The following is a 17,485-nucleotide window of genomic DNA, read 5'->3' as shown; positions in this document are numbered from 1 at the left end:
ATGTGGGCGACGTCGAAGTCGATGAGCTCGGTGCGGTAGTTGTCGCATGCCCCGAAGGTGACAGGGAGGCGGACCTGCCCAATCGGGACCGTGGAGCCGTCGGTGACTCCAGAGAAAGGCTTGGTTGGCTAAAGCTGACTGTAGGGTACTTGGAGATTGTTGAATGTTTCCACGGACAGGACGTTGAGCCCTGCTCCGCCATCGATGAGGGTCCTGGTGACTAGCACGTTGCTGATGATTGGGGAACAAAGCATCGGGAGGACTCTGGCTGTGGCCGCGCACTTGAGCTGATCCGCTGAGCTGAACGTGATGGCACACGCCGACCACCTAAGAGGGTGCGTGGCCTCGAGCTTGGGGAGGACTGCATTCACTTCTCTGGCGAACTGCTTGAAGATGCGCTGAGAGGCTGGAGCTTGAGCTCCGCCTAGGATGCAAGCGATCGCACGTGGTTCCTGGAAGCCCCCAGCCCCCTCGTCCTGATGACAGTCCTAATTTCTCCTTGGCTGCGGTGGTAGCGGAGGGAGGCCTGTGTTACCTTGTGGGCGATCCTCGCGAGGCTGATCTCTCCAGCCTCCCTCGCGAGGAGGGTCCTGCCAGCGATCCTTGCGAGGTTGGTCGTGCCAACCTTGACGTGGGCCGCGGTCGTCCCAGCACCCTGTGTTCCTTCCTCCTCCTCGTCCGTAGCCCCGGTCGTTGTGGTTGGGACGCCGGCCAGTCCGTCCTTCACGCACGGCCCAGAGCTCTTGGCATTCATTAGTGTTATGGGTGTGGAGGTCGTGGTACACGCAGTACCGACTGCCCTTGGACGATTCAGGCTAATCTCTGCCCCGCTTGGTATTTGGTTCTGCCGCGAGCACGGCAGCCCCTTTGCGCTTCACGTCCTTGGCCTTGGGCTTCTTCTCTTCAGGGTCTACGGCAGGCTACTCGAGGAGGGAGAGACGCCCTTCCTCAGACCTGGCGCACTTGGTCGCCAGGTTGAATAGCTCCAAGGAAGTGCACAGATCTTCATGCATTGCGAGCTCCTCCTTCATTTTGACGTCACGTACGCCGTCAGAGAAGGCTGAGATAATGGCCTCCTCGGTCACCTTGGGAATCTTGAGGCGCGCGTTGTTGAAGCGCTGGATGTACTTCTGCAGGGTTTCCCCTAGTTGCTGCTTGATGCGGCGCATGTCGCTCATGGCGGGTGGCCGGTCGCGGGTACCTTGGAAGTTGGCGATGAAGCGGGTGCGCATCTCATCTCAGGAGGAGATCGTGCCTGGGGCCAGGTTCAGAAGCCAGGTGAGGGCCCCGTCCTTGAGAGCCATGGGAAACCAGTTCGCCATCACATTCTCGTCTTTGTTGGCAGCCTCAATGCCCAGCTCGTAAAGCTAGAGAAACTCTACAGGGTCAGTCGTGCCGTCGTAGCGAGGAGGCAGGTCTGGCTTGAACTTGCCAGGCCATGCGACACTGCGTAGCTTGGTGGTGATGGCGTGGCAGCCTGCTGTGGCCACAGGAGGCCTTGGAGGACGAAGGGCTCGGTCCTGCGGGTCCCCGTGCGCCGCAGCTGGGTGCAGCGTTGGGTCATGACGTGCTGGAGCAGGAGCGTGGTCGGAACGAGACGGAGCAGGGAGCGCTCGGGAAGCTTCTCGAGGGCGAGGGACCTCTTGGCAGCTCTGCTCCTACCGCGCTGGTTCCTGACGGGGCGGGTTCCTCCCAGGGGCCGCGCGCCTCAGAGCCAGGGCGCCTTCTTGAGGGGGAGGCGGCTGAGGCGCCCCAGGAGCTTCATTGCCCGCGCATGGCGGGGCGCGGTGCAGCGAGAAAGATGGCGCGGGGGAGCCCCCAGCGGCGCGGACGAGTTCGGCGACTCGGTCGAGCCATTCTTCATAGACTTCATCGACGGGGCGGTAGCGCAGGAGCTCGTTTGCCGTGATGAGTGCAGCTCGAGCCTCCATGGCCGCGCGGGGCGCGCGGGACGAAGACCCAGCGGGGGTGAGCGAGGGCGTAGTGGTGCGGCCGTTTCGCCTCATGGACGGGTGTTGGGACGATGCTTGCTGCTCGTTCCCTGCCGGGCCGGTGGCGGCGTTGACTGCAGGTGACGGGGAACTATGGGGGCGCCCACCGATGGGAGCCGTCTGGGCGACGCGGGAAGCGAGGGCGGCTCGGCGCTCGGCGCGAACCCGGCGTGCATCAGACATGGACGCGACGGTCGGAAAAGAACAGGGCGACAGAAGACGAATTCCGGAGCACCCCTACCTGGCGCGCCAAATGTCGGATTTAGGGTTTCGGCAGACCCTTGAGGTTCGAACTTTGGGGTGCCCACGGAGGTTTCGCCTTCTACCTACCTGTTCCTCCCCGAATCGCTAAGATCTGAACAACAAGAAGCACAACGCAAGAGACACATGGTTTATACTAGTTCAGGCCACCATTGTGGTGTAATACCCTACTCCAGTGTGTGGCGTGGTGGATTGCCTCTTGGGCTGATGATGAACAATACAAGGAAGAATAGCCTCGGGAGGGTCTGTTCTTGTTGTGGCGTTGTCCCTTTAGAGGGGTTGGTTCTAGATGCCTATCCTATCTCCAGATTCCTATCCAGATGCCTCTACCCTGCGGGTGGCTAGTCCTATTTATAGGCAAAGGCCCTTGGCCTCTTCCCAAATATTGAGCGGGAAGGGCGCCAACAATTGGCCAGTTTGAAGGGGAACATCTAGTACACTTATCCTGACTAAAGTTGGTCCTCGCCTGTCAAAGGCTCTGGTGGTGACGCCGACTTGGGCTCCACGGTGACCTCCATCCTGCCGTTTGACTGGTCTTGGTCTTGTTGCACCGAAATGGATGCCTTTGCTTCATGCTCTCGCCTGCGCTTGCTCCCCTTGCACCAAAGAGGAAAGAAGGACACTGCGCGGGCTGGCGCCCGGCTGGCGCCCTTGGTCGTCATGGCTTGCGTCATGGGCACCTCGCGAGGTACCCCGCCTTGAACTCTCCGCCTCCTCGTGAGCCAGCCTGACGAGGCCGTGCCTGAGGAAGCTCCTTGTTGTCCGCCCCAGGAGGCTTGGCCCCTCGCGAGGGTCTTGAGCTTCTGTTGATGAAGATGGGTCGTGCTGGGCCCCCTTTGAGCCACGCCGCAGGCCGCAGGCAGGCAAGCCTTGGGACCCCCGTTCCCAGAACGCCGACAAGTACTTGTAGTGCAAACCTCAATTCAGTGGTTTTTGGAGAACTAAATTTAGAAAATGCTTTTTGGTGAAATTATTTTTGTAAATAAATCTATAATGTACTATACACATGGCATGGTTATGGGGGCAAAAGTTTGGAGCAAGGAAATGAAGTATAGAAGGTGGAGCTAGAATATGGCTTTCATGGGCACTTGAAACCACAGAAAAAATCCAATTCAAATAAAAAGCCAAATAAAATGCAAAAGTTTTTGCTGGTCCAAATTTTCATGCTTTATTAATGCAACTAACAAGTTACAAAACACTCGGTGTGACAGACCTACCCCCCTTACAAGAATCTCGATCCCAAGATTCCTAAACTAGGCTTTAAAGAGATTTGGGAACTCGGATCTAAGGTAGTCTTCACGTTCCCAGATAGTTCCTGCTTTAGTGTGGTTGCCCCACTGGACCTTGAGGTACTTGATGGTGCTGCTTCTAGTACGTCGTTCTGCTTCATGCAAGATGCGAATTGGTCTCTCATGATAAGTGAGGTCTGGCTGAAGGTCGATGGCTTGATGATCGATGTCCTTGTAGAGATCAGGCTTGTCCGAAACTTGGAGACACTTCCGGAGGTGTGACATGTGGAACACGTTGTGCACATCGGATAGTTTAGGAGGCAGTTCCAACTGGTAAGCAACTTCTCCTCGTCTTGCAGAGATCCTGAAGTGGCCAATAAACCTTGGTGCAAGCTTTCCCTTAACGTGGAAACGCTTAGTCCCCTTGAGAGGAGTGACTCGCAAGTACACATGGTCTCCAACATGGAAGCTCACTTGTGGGTGACGAGTGTTGGCATTGCTCTTCTGTCTTGACTTGTCGGCCTTTAGACGCTGTCAGATAAGCTGAACTTGCTCTTTGGCTTTGCGGAGAACATTAGGTCCAGAGACTAACCCTTCTCCGGTCTCTGACCAATTGAGGGGTGGGCGACACTTGCGTCCATACAACACCTCAAAATGGTGCCGTCTGGAGACTTGATTGATAATTTTTGTTATAGGATAATTCAGCGAACGGCAGGCAATCTTCCCACTTAGCTCCATATGCTAGGACACTGGCTCAGAGCATGTCTTCGAGTATCTGATTCACTTGTTCTGTCTGGCCTCCAGTCTGTGGGTGGAAAGCAGTGCTGAAAGACAAGTTGGTTCCCATGGCCTCTTGGAACTTCTTCAAGAACCTTGAGGTAAACTGGGTTCCTCGATCTGACACAATCTCCTTAGGAACACCATGAAGACTTATGATTCTATTGATGTAAAGAGTTGCCAGCTGCCATCATAGGTAGTCTTGATAGGAATGAAATGGGCTACCTTGGTCAAATGGTCGACTATAACCCAGATGGAGTCATGACCCTTATTTGACCTGGGTAATCCAGCGATGAAATCCATTCTGACTTTATCCCATTTCCACTCGGGAACCTTGAGTGGTTGGAGCAATCCAGTTGGTCGCTGATATTCAGCCTTGACCCTTTGGCATACATCACACTTCACAATATAGGTGGCAATCTCCCTTTTCATCCCGTGCCACCAGAATCTTTCCTTCAGGTCTTCATACATCTTGGTTCCTCCAGGATGAATGGAATACAGAGTGTCATGAGCTTCTTGCAAGATCAAATTCTTGAGCTCAATTTTGTTGGGTGCGCAAATGCGATTCCCAAACCACACAACTCCTTGCTTATCCTCTGAGAATCCTGGGGCTTTGCCTGCCTTGATCTTACTTTTGATGCCTTCAATACTCTCATGTCCCTTCCGAGCTTCCATAACAACATCCATTAAGGTTGGCTTGACTTCGAGGTTGGCCAAGAATCCTGGTGCAACCAGTTCCAATCCGAAGCTTTCATGTTCTTCATACAAGGCAGGTAGGCTTTCCTTAAGAATAGCATTCATGGAACAAGCATTTCCGCTTAAGGCATCTGCTACCACATTAGCCTTTCCAGGGTGATATTGAACATTGTGGTCATAGTCCTTGATCAATTCCAACCATCTTCTCTGTCTCATGTTGAATTCCTTTTGAGTGAAGATATACTTCAAACTCTTGTAGTCGGTGTATATCTCACATCGCTTCCCTAGAAGGTAATGTCGCTAGGTCTTCAAGGTGTGAACTACAGCTGCCAACTCAAGATCATGAGTAGCATAGTTCTCTTCATGAGGACTTAGTTGTCTGGAAAGATATGTTACGACTCTACCTTCCTACATCAGAACACCTCCAAGCCCGGTTCTTGATGCATCACAATATATCACAAATTCCTTGTGAATATCAGGTGTGGCTAGAACTGGGGCAGAGGTCAATCTCTTCTTCAGTTCCTGGAAGCTCTCTTCACACTTCGGTGTCCATTCAAACTTCTTCTCCTTCTTCAAGAGCTGAGTCATTGGCCGGGCAATGGTAGAGAATCCTTCGCCGAACTTGTGGTAATATCCCACGAGTCCGAGGAAGCTTCTGACTTCCTTCACATTGCTCGGGGTTTGCCATTCAGTCACGTCTTGAATCTTGGTGGGATCCATTGACAACCCTTCGGCATTCAATACATGACCCAAGAATCCAACTTCATGTAACCAAAATTCACACTTGCTGAACTTAGCATAAAGCTGGTGCTCTTGAACCTTATCTAGGACCATTCTCAAGTGTTCCTCATGCTCTTCTTCAGACTTGGAAAAGATGAGTATGTCATCAATGAAGACGATAACAAACTTGTCCAGGTACTCCATGAAAACTTTGTTCATGAGGTACATGAAGTAGGCAGGGGCATTGGTTAACCTAAATGACTTGACCGTGTACTCATACAAGCCATATCGGGTTACGAATGTCGTCTTCGGTATATCTTGGGGTCTAATCTTCAACTGATTTACCCAGACCTGAGATAGATCTTGGAAAACACCTTGGCACCATTCATCTGATCAAACAAGTCTTCAATCTTGGGGAGTGGATACTTGTTCTTGATTGTGACTTCATTAAGGAAAGATAGTCAACACACAATTGGATGGTACCGTCCTTCTTATCCACAAACAGAACAGGTGATCCCCAAGGTGAGGCACTAGGGCAGGTGAATCCTTTCCTCAACTGCTCGGCCAGTTGCTTCTTCAGTTTTGCTAACTCCTTCTATCCCATTCTATACGGCTTCTTATAGATGGGTCCTGCTATGAGGTTCAGGATGTTGGGCTTGAGGTTTGTTCCAATGGTGACAGTATTCCGGACCCCTACGAGCCCCCACACCGGGTCGCGATCTTCATGGCCGGTACACAGCGAGGGCAGGATTCTACGACAGCAACAACAATGACCTCCGGGTCAGTGTCGGCGATGGCTGCCGGGCAGGAGGCCCTGTACGCCCGCCGGCTCAAATCTTTTTCCGATCTGTTGGATTCCCTGACAATGTTGTTGATGGCGGAAGTTAACCTGGCGGATCAAACTCAGCATAACGCGGAGGTTGCAAAATTACATGATGAGATAGCACAAGCCAAGGAGGAGCTAAACACAGAGAACAACCCGATGGCAACGGAGCGGGCTGCCTTGCAGAGGGAGGCAGAACGGCTTCAGGCAGAGAGCTTCTGCTTAAGCCTGGATCGGGATGCATCAAACATTGTCTTTAACAGAAGGCAAGTGAGTAGGCTGCCCCCGACTTATGATGCGAGGAACCTTTTCAACACGCCTGGGGCAGGAACCACTAACCCGCCTGGTGTGGATCAGGCCGTTGAGGCGCCGGTGGCTAGAGAACTGGTGCAGCCACATGCTACAGACCCCCCACGTTTGAACTTGACCCCTCCTCAGCACGTTCTGACGCCCCTAGGGCATTTTTCTAACCCCTGGGATAACATGATAGTTGTGGCTACTCGGCTGGCGGCTCTCCCAGCTCAGGATGAGGCGCCAGCGGCAATGGAAATACGGTGAGCCAGAGAACTTCTTCCGACGGTTGTGGCCCAACAGACGGCTTATTCGTATAGTCGTGTTTGTATCCACTCAACACCACGTCCAAGCAGGACTTATAGCAGGCATATTGATGAACCAACCGTGTCAAGCAGTGAACGGCACCGCAATCAGCCTCGTTGGCCTGACCCACCGCGCGCTGGTAATGATGCTCAAGCTTTGGTAGACTAGGGTAGAGCGCAGTGTGAGGAGGAGCTAGCGGCTTAGTTGGCGGCTCAACAACAATCTCCAGTTTATTCGTCGGTGTCCATGGAGGCTGGAGTTACCTCTAGAACCTTGGGTGTGACATATTTAGTGCCGGCTCTATGCAATGAGCGCTTGCCTAAGGATTTCAAAGGACCCCGTAAGGTGCCTAATTATACAGCGGATCAGCCCCCAGAGGATTGGATTGAGAGTTATGAGATGGATATGGAGATGCTGGATGTCAGTGATGATGCATGTGCTAAGTATTTCACTATGATGTTGGACGGGCCGGCTCACACTTGGTTGAAAAGCCTGCCCGCTAACTCCATTGGATCATGGGGAGAGTTGAAAAGGCGTTTTATTCAAAAAATTAAAGACACATGCAAGCAGCCTATGTTGATTCTGGATTTCGATTCTTGCATTCAAGGTGAAGGCGAGTCAACAACCAATTGGGTGCGCCGTATTTCAGCTGTTATACACTCGTCGGATAGTATCAATGCCAGTTCAGCAGTCCTGATGTTAGAAAAGAATTGTAGCTTCCTTCCCCTTAAACAGAAATTGGGGCAGCTTAAGCGTCATTGCAATCATATGGGGGAGCTCATGGCGGCTCTTGTCAAGTATGCCGACTCTGATAGCACTAAAGATCCTGAGTCTGATGATGAGAAGACTGGGAAGGGGAAGAAGGGTGGCAATGCAAAAGGACATAGGTGGTAATGGTAAATGTAAGGCGGATAGCGGTTTAGATTTTGTGGCTAACACCAGCACGTAGAATAATAACCTGCATTGTAAGGGGAAAGCTCAAGTGCCCCGGTTTGGAGGGCCAAATTTCAACCTTGAACCTATGATGAATCAGCCTTGTCCAAAGCATGGGACCTAGGATAAGCCGGCCAGTCTCCGTGGAAGGATTACTTCATCATGAGGAAGTATAGAAATTCTAACTTTTTTCAGAACAATCACGGCCCAAACGGCAATTTAGGTTCCGGTTCTCATGGACATGGCTTTGGAGGTGGCGGCTCAAGCTCAAGTTTTCAAGGCCAAGGTAATCATGGTGGTTTTAATCAGCATTCTGGTCAAGGAAATGAGCAGCAGGCAGCAGCAGTCTGGTTATCAGAGTAATCCAAAGCAGCTGAATGGTGCTCTATATCATGTGTTCACCACAAGCCTATCCAAGCGAGATCAGAAAATCCATAAGTGGGCGGTGAACTCTGTTGAGTCGGCGGTGCCTCGTTATTTAAGGTGGTCTGAGCAGCCTATTGTATGGAGCCCTGAGGATCATCCGCCCCGCATGGACAATCCAAGTTGGCATTGGTGGTCGCTCCATAGTTAGGAGGATATATGCTTACAAAGGTGCTCATGGATGGGGGTAGCAGTACCAATATCCTTTACTATGAGACTTTTTGTCGTATGAATTTGATTGACAAATATCTTAAGGCATCTTCTACTGTTTTCCAAGGGGTGGTGCCTGGTAAGTCGGCGTATCCAGTGGGAAAGATAACATTGGAGGTGGCTTTTGGAGATGACAATGATTCCAGAGCTGAGAAGTTGACCTTTGAGGTGGTAAAGATCAAGAGCCCGTACCATGCTTTGTTCGGGCGGCCGGCCTATGCCAAGTTTATGGCACGGCTGTGTTAAGTTTATTTGCAGTTTAAGATGTCGGGTCATAAGGGCACCATCACGGTGCATGGTAATAGAAGAATTGCTCTGGATTGTGAAGAGGGTGATGCTGCTTATGCTGGGTCGGCCTGTGCCACTGAGGAGTTGAAGTTTTATAAGGCCAATGTTGACCTGGTGGATATGACGCCTTTGAAGAAACCAACCACATAGAATGAGCCCCTAATGAAGTTTAAGTCGGCAGATGATACTAAGATGGTATATTTTTTCTGCTATTGATCCATCAAAGTAGTTCATCATCAGTGTTAATATGGATCCGAAATAGGAAAGTGCACTCATCGAGTTCATCCGTGAGAACCAAGACCTCTTTGCATGGAAGCCTTCTGATATGCCAGGTGTACCGAGGGAACTCGCTGATCACACTCTTAATGTGGATCCCAAGTTTAAGCTGGTCAAGCAGTTTCTTCATCGGTTTAATGAGGAGAGGCGCAAGGCAATTAGTGAAGAGGTGGCCCAGCTCTTGGTGGCAGGGTTCATCATTGAAGTTTTTCATCCTGAGTGGTTGGCTAACCCGGTGCTAGTACTTCAGAAAAATGGCACTTGGCATATGTGTGTGGATTATACAAACCTTAAGAAGGCTTGTCCCGCTGATCCATTTGCTCTCCCGTGTAACTGATCAAATTATTGATGCTACGGCGGGTTGTGAGCATTTGAGCTTTTTAGATGCTTACTCTGGTTATCATCAGATCAAAACGGCAGTTAAGGACCAGGAGAAGACAACTTTTATTACTTCATTTGGAGCCTTCTGCTATGTGTCTATGCCTTTTGGGCTCAAGAGTGCCCAGGCGACTTACCAACGGTGTGTTCAGAATTGCCTCCATGGCCAGATTGGGCGCAATGTTCATGCTTATGTGGATGATATTGTTGTGAAATCAAGGAAGAAGGAGACATTGATTGAGCATCTGAAAGAGACCTTTGACAACCTCTGGGTCTATACAATGATGCTTAACCCGGCCAATTGTGTTTTTGGTGTGCCGCAGGCAAGTTATTGGGTTTCTTTGTTTCTGAGAGGGGCACTGAAGCTAACCCTGAGATGATCATGGCTATCACTTCTTTGGCTAATCCGGCGTGTATCAATGACGTCCAGTGTTTGGCGGGTCGTATCGCGTCTTTGAGCCGGTTATAAGCCGCCTTGGAGAGAAGGCCATCCCTTTGTATCAGATGATGAAAAAGACAGATGACTCTGTATGGAGTGATGCTGCTAATGAGGCGTTTGAGGCGCTTAAGAAAGAACTGGCTAAGCCGCCGGTTCTTGCAGCTCCTATTGAGAAGGAGCCCTTGCTGTTATATGTGGTTGCAAACAACAGGGCTGTCAGTGTGGCAGTGTGGTTCAAAGAAAGGAGACACGAAAGGAGTATCCGGTTCAAAGGCCGGTTTATTATGTCAGTGAGGTGCTCATTGAGTCTAAGTAGAGATACCCACTGATGTCTACTACACAACCTTCTTCTTGTAGACGTTGTTGGGCCTGCAAGTGCACAGGTTTGTAGGACAGTAGAAAATTTCCCTCAAGTGGATGACCTAAGGTTTATCAATCCATGGGAGGCGTAGGATGAAGATGGTCTCTCTCAAGTAACCCTTCAACCAAATAACATAAAGTCTCTTGTGTCCCCAACACACCCAATACAATGCTAAATTGTATAGGTGCACCAGTCCAGCAAAGAGATGGTGATACAAGTGCAATCTGGATAGTAGATATAGGTTTTTGTAGTCTGAAATAATAAAAACTGCAAGGTAACTAATGATAAAAGTGAGCACAAACGGTATTAGAATGATAGGAAACAAGGCATAGGGTTCATACTTTCACTAGTGCAAGTTCTCTCAACAATAATTACATAGATAGATCATATAACAATCCCTCAACATGCAACACAGAGTCACTCCAAAGCCACTAATAGCGGAGAACAAACGAAGGGATTATGGTAGGGTACGGAACCACCTCAAAGTTATTCTTTTGGATCGATCTATTCAAGAGTTCGTACTAGAATAACACCTTAAGACACAAATCAACCAAAATCCTAATGTCACCTAGATACTCCATTGTCACCTCAAGTATTCGTGGGCATGTTTATACGATATGCATCACACAATCTCAGATTCATCCAACCAACACAAAGTACTTAAAAGAGTGTCCCAAAGTTTCTACCGGAGAGTCAAGAAGACGTGTGCCAACCCCTATGCATAGGTTCATGGGCGTAACCCGCAAGTTGGTCTCCAAAACATACATCAAGTGGCACGTGATATCCCATTGTCACCACAGATAAACACGGCAAGACATACATCAAGTGTTCTCAAATCAAAGACTCAATCCGATAAGATAACTTCAAGAGGGAAACTCAATTCATCACAAAAGAGTAGAGGGGGAGAAACATCATAAGATCCAACTATAATAGCAAAGCTCGCGATACATCAAGATCGTGCCATAGTGAGAACACGAGAGAGAGACAGAGATCAAACACATAGCTACTAGTACATACCCTCAGTCCCGAGAGTGAACTACTCCCTCCTCGTCATGGATAGCGCCGGGATGATCAAGATGGCCACCGGTGATGGGTTCCCCCTCCGGCAGGATGCTGGAACGGGCTCCCGAGAGGTTTTTGGTGGCTACAGAGGCTTGCGGCGGCGGAACTCCTGATCTATCTTGATATTCGATGTTTTTATGGTACGTTGGCTTATATAGGCGAAAGAAGTCAGTCGGGGGAGCCTAGAGGGGCCCACGAGAGGGTAGGGCATGCCCAGTGGGGTGGGCGTGCCCCCCTGTCTCGTGGCCCCCTCGATGAACTTCTGACGTGAACTCCAAGTCTCCCGGATCATATTCTTCCTAAAAATCACGCTGCTGAAGGTTTCATTCCGTTCGGACTCTGTTTGATATTCCTTTTCTTCGAAATACTGAAACAGGCAATAAAACAACAATATGGGCTGGGCCTCTGGTTAGTAGGTTAGTCCCAAAAGTAATATAAAAGTGTATAATAAAGCCCTTAATCATTCAAAACAGATAATCAAATAGCATGAATGCTTCATAAATTATAGATACGTTGGAGACGTATCAGCATCCCCAAGCTTAATTCCTACTCGTCCTCGAGTAGGTAAATGATAAAAGAAAGAATTTATGAAGTGTGAATGCTAGAAGGTGCACAAGTTTGATCAATGATAATTTTAGTCACCTTTTCTAGCATGATAATATGTGTCATAACGGTAGTTCATCTCATAAAACTTCACACGATAAAGTAATAAGTAACGCACATGTCAAAGCATAGACCATAAACTTTCTTCAAAACTAGCAAACTTCATTCTCAGTCATTAAACAATTGCAATTCATCTTATTTTCAGGAATAGCAAACTCCACAGACTCAACTATCATATAGTCCTCTACAATTTCTAACAGTCATGCAATACTAATGGTTATGGAGTTTCAATCGGACACTGAGAAAGATAGGGGCTTAAAGTGTTGCCTCCCAACGTATTCACCTTTGGGTGATGTCAACAATAATAGTTCATACTAACTTACATCCAATTGGATATATATATCAGGATCTTCCCAACACGAGGTGCATGCCAAAGGATAAAATGAAAAAGGGAAAGGTGAAGATCACCTTGACTCAAGCAAAAAGTAAAAGACATAAAGTAAAAGATAGGCCCTTCGCAGAGGGAAGCAGAGGTTGTCATGCGCTTTTAGGGTTGGATGCACAAAATCTTAATGCGAATGAACGTCACTTTATATTGCCACTTGTATCTGGACCTTTATTATGCAGTCCGTCGCTTTTATTGCTTCCATAACAAGATCGTATAAAGCTATTTTCTTCACACCAAAAGATCATACATATTTAGAGAGCAATTTTTCTTGCTTGCACCGACGAAAACTTACTTGAAGGATCTTACTCAACCCATAGGTAGGTATGGTGGACTCTCATGGCAAAACTAGGTTTAAGGATATTTGGAAGCACAAGTAGTATCTCTACTTGGTGCAAGGCATTTTGCTAGTATGAGGGGGAAAGGCAAGCTCAACATGTTTGCATGATCCATGACAATATACTTTAACTGAGATGTCGGAAAACATAACCCATTATGTTGTCTTCCTTGTCCAACATCAACTCTTTAGCATGTCATACTTAATGAGTGCTCCCAATTATAAAAGATTTCTAGGATAGTGTATTTATATATGAAATCTCTCTTCCTTCAATATTCTTTCATGAATTGTTCAAATGACCAACACAATGCTTGCTAACCTTCAATAAATTTACAACCTCTACTTCTTAGATGTGAAGTCATTACTGCCCATGGGATAAGCAAACGAGACATATATAAATTCAGATTTATGACATTCAACTCATTCAACCATTTACTCATAGGATATATGTGAAGCACACGAGTAAATGACAAACTACTCCAAAAAGATATAAATGAAGATCAATGAGTAGCTAAATAATTATGTAACTATGCGAAGACTCTCTCTCATTAAAGAATTTCAGATCTTGGTATTGTATTCAAATAGCAAGCAAAACAAAATAAAATGACATTGCAAGGATAGCACAACTCATTTGAAGAAGCAAAAACTTTAGGCTCAACCGATACTAACCGATAGTTGTTGAAGAAGAAAGATGGGCTGCCTACCGGGGCATCCCCGATCTTAGATGATTGAGAATTCTTGGAATATTATCTTGGGGTGCCTTGGGCATCCCCAAGCTTGAACGTTTGTGTCTCCTCAATTCCTTTCATGTCATGGTTTCTCTTTTTATCAAAAGCTTCATCCACATTAAACTCTACAAGAACTCGTGAGATAGGTTAGTATAAACCGATGCAAAACCTTATCATTTTCTACTATAACAAATCACTAAAATTATTATTCAACATTGCATACTAAATACCTCTGCATATTTAATACTCCTATCCTCAAATAGAATCATTAAACAAGCAAACATAAGCAAACAATGCAAACATAACAGCAATTTGCAAAAACAGTACAGTCCGTAAAGAATGCAAGATTCATCACACTTCCCTAACTCCAAAAGTTATGAAATAAAATTCCCACTGTAGTAAATTTATGAGAGCTCATTATGAAAAAGGTTTCATCATTATATCATGCTCTTACTTTTCTAGGGAATTTTTGCAACAGCGGTAAACTTTCTATTTTCAAACAGCAACATGTATACTAGCAAAATAAGCATGGTAAAGGCTATCCTTGACATTTTTATTGAAAATAAAGATGTAAAACATTATTCTAAATAACAGTAAGCAAATACTAACAAGAGAAAATGACGCTCCAAGCAAAACTCATATCATGTGGTGAATAAAAATATAGCTCCAAGTAAAGTTACCGATGAACGAAGACGAAATAGGGGATGCCTTCCGGGGCATCCCCAAGGTTAGGCTTTTGGCTATTCTTGAATATCTTGGGGTTCCTTGGGCATCCCCAAGCTTTGGCTCTTGCCACTCCTTATTCCATAGTCCATCGAATCCTTACCCAAAACTTGAAAACTCAACAGAAAACTCATAAGCTACGTAGGCTTATATAGGCAAAAGAAGTCGATCGGGGGAGCCTCGAGGGGCCCACGAGAGGGTAGGGCGCGCCGCCCTGTCTCGTGGCCTCCTCGATGATCTTCTGACGTGAACTCCAATTCTCCCGGATCGTATTCTTCCTAAAAATCAAGCTGTCGAAGGTTTCATTCCGTTTGGACTCCATTTGATATTCCTTTTCTTCGAAATACTGAAACAGGCAATAAAACAGCAATATGGGCTGGGCCTCCGGTTAGTAGGTTAGTCCCAAAAGTAATATAAAAGTGTATAATAAAGCCCGTAATCATTCAAAACAGATAATAAAATAGCATGAATGCTTCATAAATTATAGATACGTTGGAGACGTATCACCCACATTGGCAGAAACTGGTTTACGGTGTGTTCATGGCTAGTCGCAAGTTGATGGAATAATTCATTGGGCATCCCATCACTATGGTTAGTTCTTCCCCATTCGGGGATATTATTCAAAACAGAGAAGCCACAGGTTGGGTAGCTAAGTGGGCCATTGAGCTTGGACCGCATGGTTTGAAGTATGTGCCTCGGACGGCTATAAAATCTCAAACACTTGTGGACTTTATCAATGATTGGACAGAGCTGCAGATGCTTAAAGATAAGACAGACAATACATATTGGACTATTAATTTTAATTTTGATGTGTCCAGGCAATTGGAAGGCTCGGGGGCTGGAGTTATATTGACTTCCCCACAAGGTGATAATTTTTGTTATGTTAAGGTTGATGTTCCTTTGTACTAATAATGCAGCTGAGTATGAAGCCTTAGTCCATGGTCTTCAGATGGCTAAAGAGATGAATCTAAGTCGGGTAAGATGCTTTGGTGACTCAGATTTGGTGGCTCAGCAAGTATTAGGGACTCAGAATTCAAAGGATCCACTTATGGCGGCTTATCGCCGAGAGGTTGATACTATTGCTGGTCACTTCAAGGGTTATCAAGTGGAGCATGTTGATCGCAGGAAAAATGAGGCTACTGATGTGTTAAGACGGCTGGGGTCTCAAAGTAAGCAAGTCCCCCTAATGTTTTCCTTGATGTTTTGCATAACCCATTAGTAAAGTTGCCTACAGAGGAGGACTTGGCAGTTCCTGACCCGGAGACATAGTTGGTGGCGGCTCTCCGTGCAATTCCTGATTGGACTATTCCATATCTGGCATATATGACTCGAGGCGAGTTACCTGAGGATGAAACCTTGGCCAGGCAGATAACCCGGAGGTCTAAGTCAATGACTATCATCAAGGGTGAGCTCCACAGATGTAGTGTTACTGGAGTGTTTCAATGGGCCGTGAAATTTTAAGTGAGATTCATGAAGGAGATGGTTTTCATCATGCCGGCTCTAAGTCTCTTGTTGCTAAAGCTTTTCGTAATTGGTTTTTTTGGCCGACGACTCATGCTGATGCAGAAGATCTGGTCAGTAAGTGTGATGGTTGTCAGAAATTTTCAACACAAGCTCACATGCCGACTCAGGAATTGAGGATGATTCCAGTTACTTGGCTGTTTGCAGTCTGGGGTCTGGATATGGTTGGGCCTTCCAAAATGTCTAAGGATAGAAAGACTCACCCCTTGGTAGTAGTTGACAAGTTTACAAAGTGGGTTGAGGCTGAGCCGTTCAACAAATGTGATGAAGCCACGGCGGTTCAATTCATCAAAAAGGTGATCTTTCGTTTTGGATATCCTCATAGTTGGCAATCAAAGGGGGCAATCAAAGAATTTTGTCAACAAGAACATATCTGGCTTGATGTGTCATCAGTTGCTCACCCCTAGTTTAATGGCAAAGCTGAACGAGCTAATCAGGAAATCTTGAGATGTATCAATCCCCGGCTTATGGTCCCTTTGCAGAGGACACCGGGTGGTTGTGTGTAGGAGTTGACCTCAGTGCTTTGGAGTATCAATACCACCCCAAATAGATCTACGGGTTACACGCCTTTCTTCATAGTTTACGGAGCTGAGGCGGTTCTCCCTAGTGACATACGTCATGATTCGCCTCGTGTGGCGGGTTATGTTGAAGCTGATAATGAGACGACACGTCGGGATGCTATTGACCTGTTGGATGAAGAGTGTGACCTTGCCACGGCTTGTTCGATGATTTACCAGCAAGATCTACGTCGTTATCACAGCCATCGGGTTAAGACGAGGACCTTTCAAGAAGGAGATTTGGTGCTCCGGCTCATCTAGGATCAAACTAACATTCACAAGTTATCCCCACCTTGGGAAGGGCCCTTTGTGGTTAGCAAAAATCTGATCAACGGGTGATACTACCTTATCGATGTTCAAGACGATAAGGACTCACACACGTCGCAGGAGGAGACCCACCGATCGTTGATGTAACACCCCGGATGTAACTTTCCATCTTTGTAACTCCAACTCTTGCCATTTTCGTCTATGTGTTATGATATTCCCTCTGTGGCTGGGTTTTGTCTTTTGTTTTGCATTTTATTCATGTCATGCATCTCATATCATGTCATCATGTGCATCTCATTTGCATACGTGTTCGTCTCATGCATCCGAGCATTTTCCCCATTGTCCGTTTCGCAAACCTACACTCCCACGTGCACCGGCGCATCCCTCTTGCCTCTTTTCGTGTGTGGGTGTTAAACATTCTCGGAATGGACCGAGCCTTGTCAAGTGGCCCTGGTATAGCACCGGTAGACCGCTTGTCAAGTTTCGTGCCATTTGGAGGTCGTTTGATACTCCAATGGTTAACCGCATAACCGCAAAGGCCTCTTTTGAGTTGCAGCCCAACACCCCTCCAAAACAGCCCAATAACCCATCTAAGTCACTTCCATGCTCTCCGTCGTCGGATCACGATCGTGTGGGCAAAAACCGCACTCCATTTGGAGTCTCCTAGCTCCCTCTGCCTACAAATATGCATCCCCCCTCCAAATCTAGGCAAAACCCTAGAAATCCACCCCTCTCCGCAGCCGGACACGTCCGGATCGGGACGGACGCGTCTGCCGCCGCGCCCGCGCCAATCGGGGGCTGCCACGTGGCCTGCTCCGCCGCCCCGCGCCGCCGCCCCGC

This window comes from Triticum aestivum, chromosome 2B (assembly GCF_018294505.1).
Source record: "Triticum aestivum cultivar Chinese Spring chromosome 2B, IWGSC CS RefSeq v2.1, whole genome shotgun sequence".
Lineage (NCBI taxonomy): Eukaryota > Viridiplantae > Streptophyta > Magnoliopsida > Poales > Poaceae > Triticum > Triticum aestivum.
Note: the sequence above shows the minus strand (reverse complement) of the source record.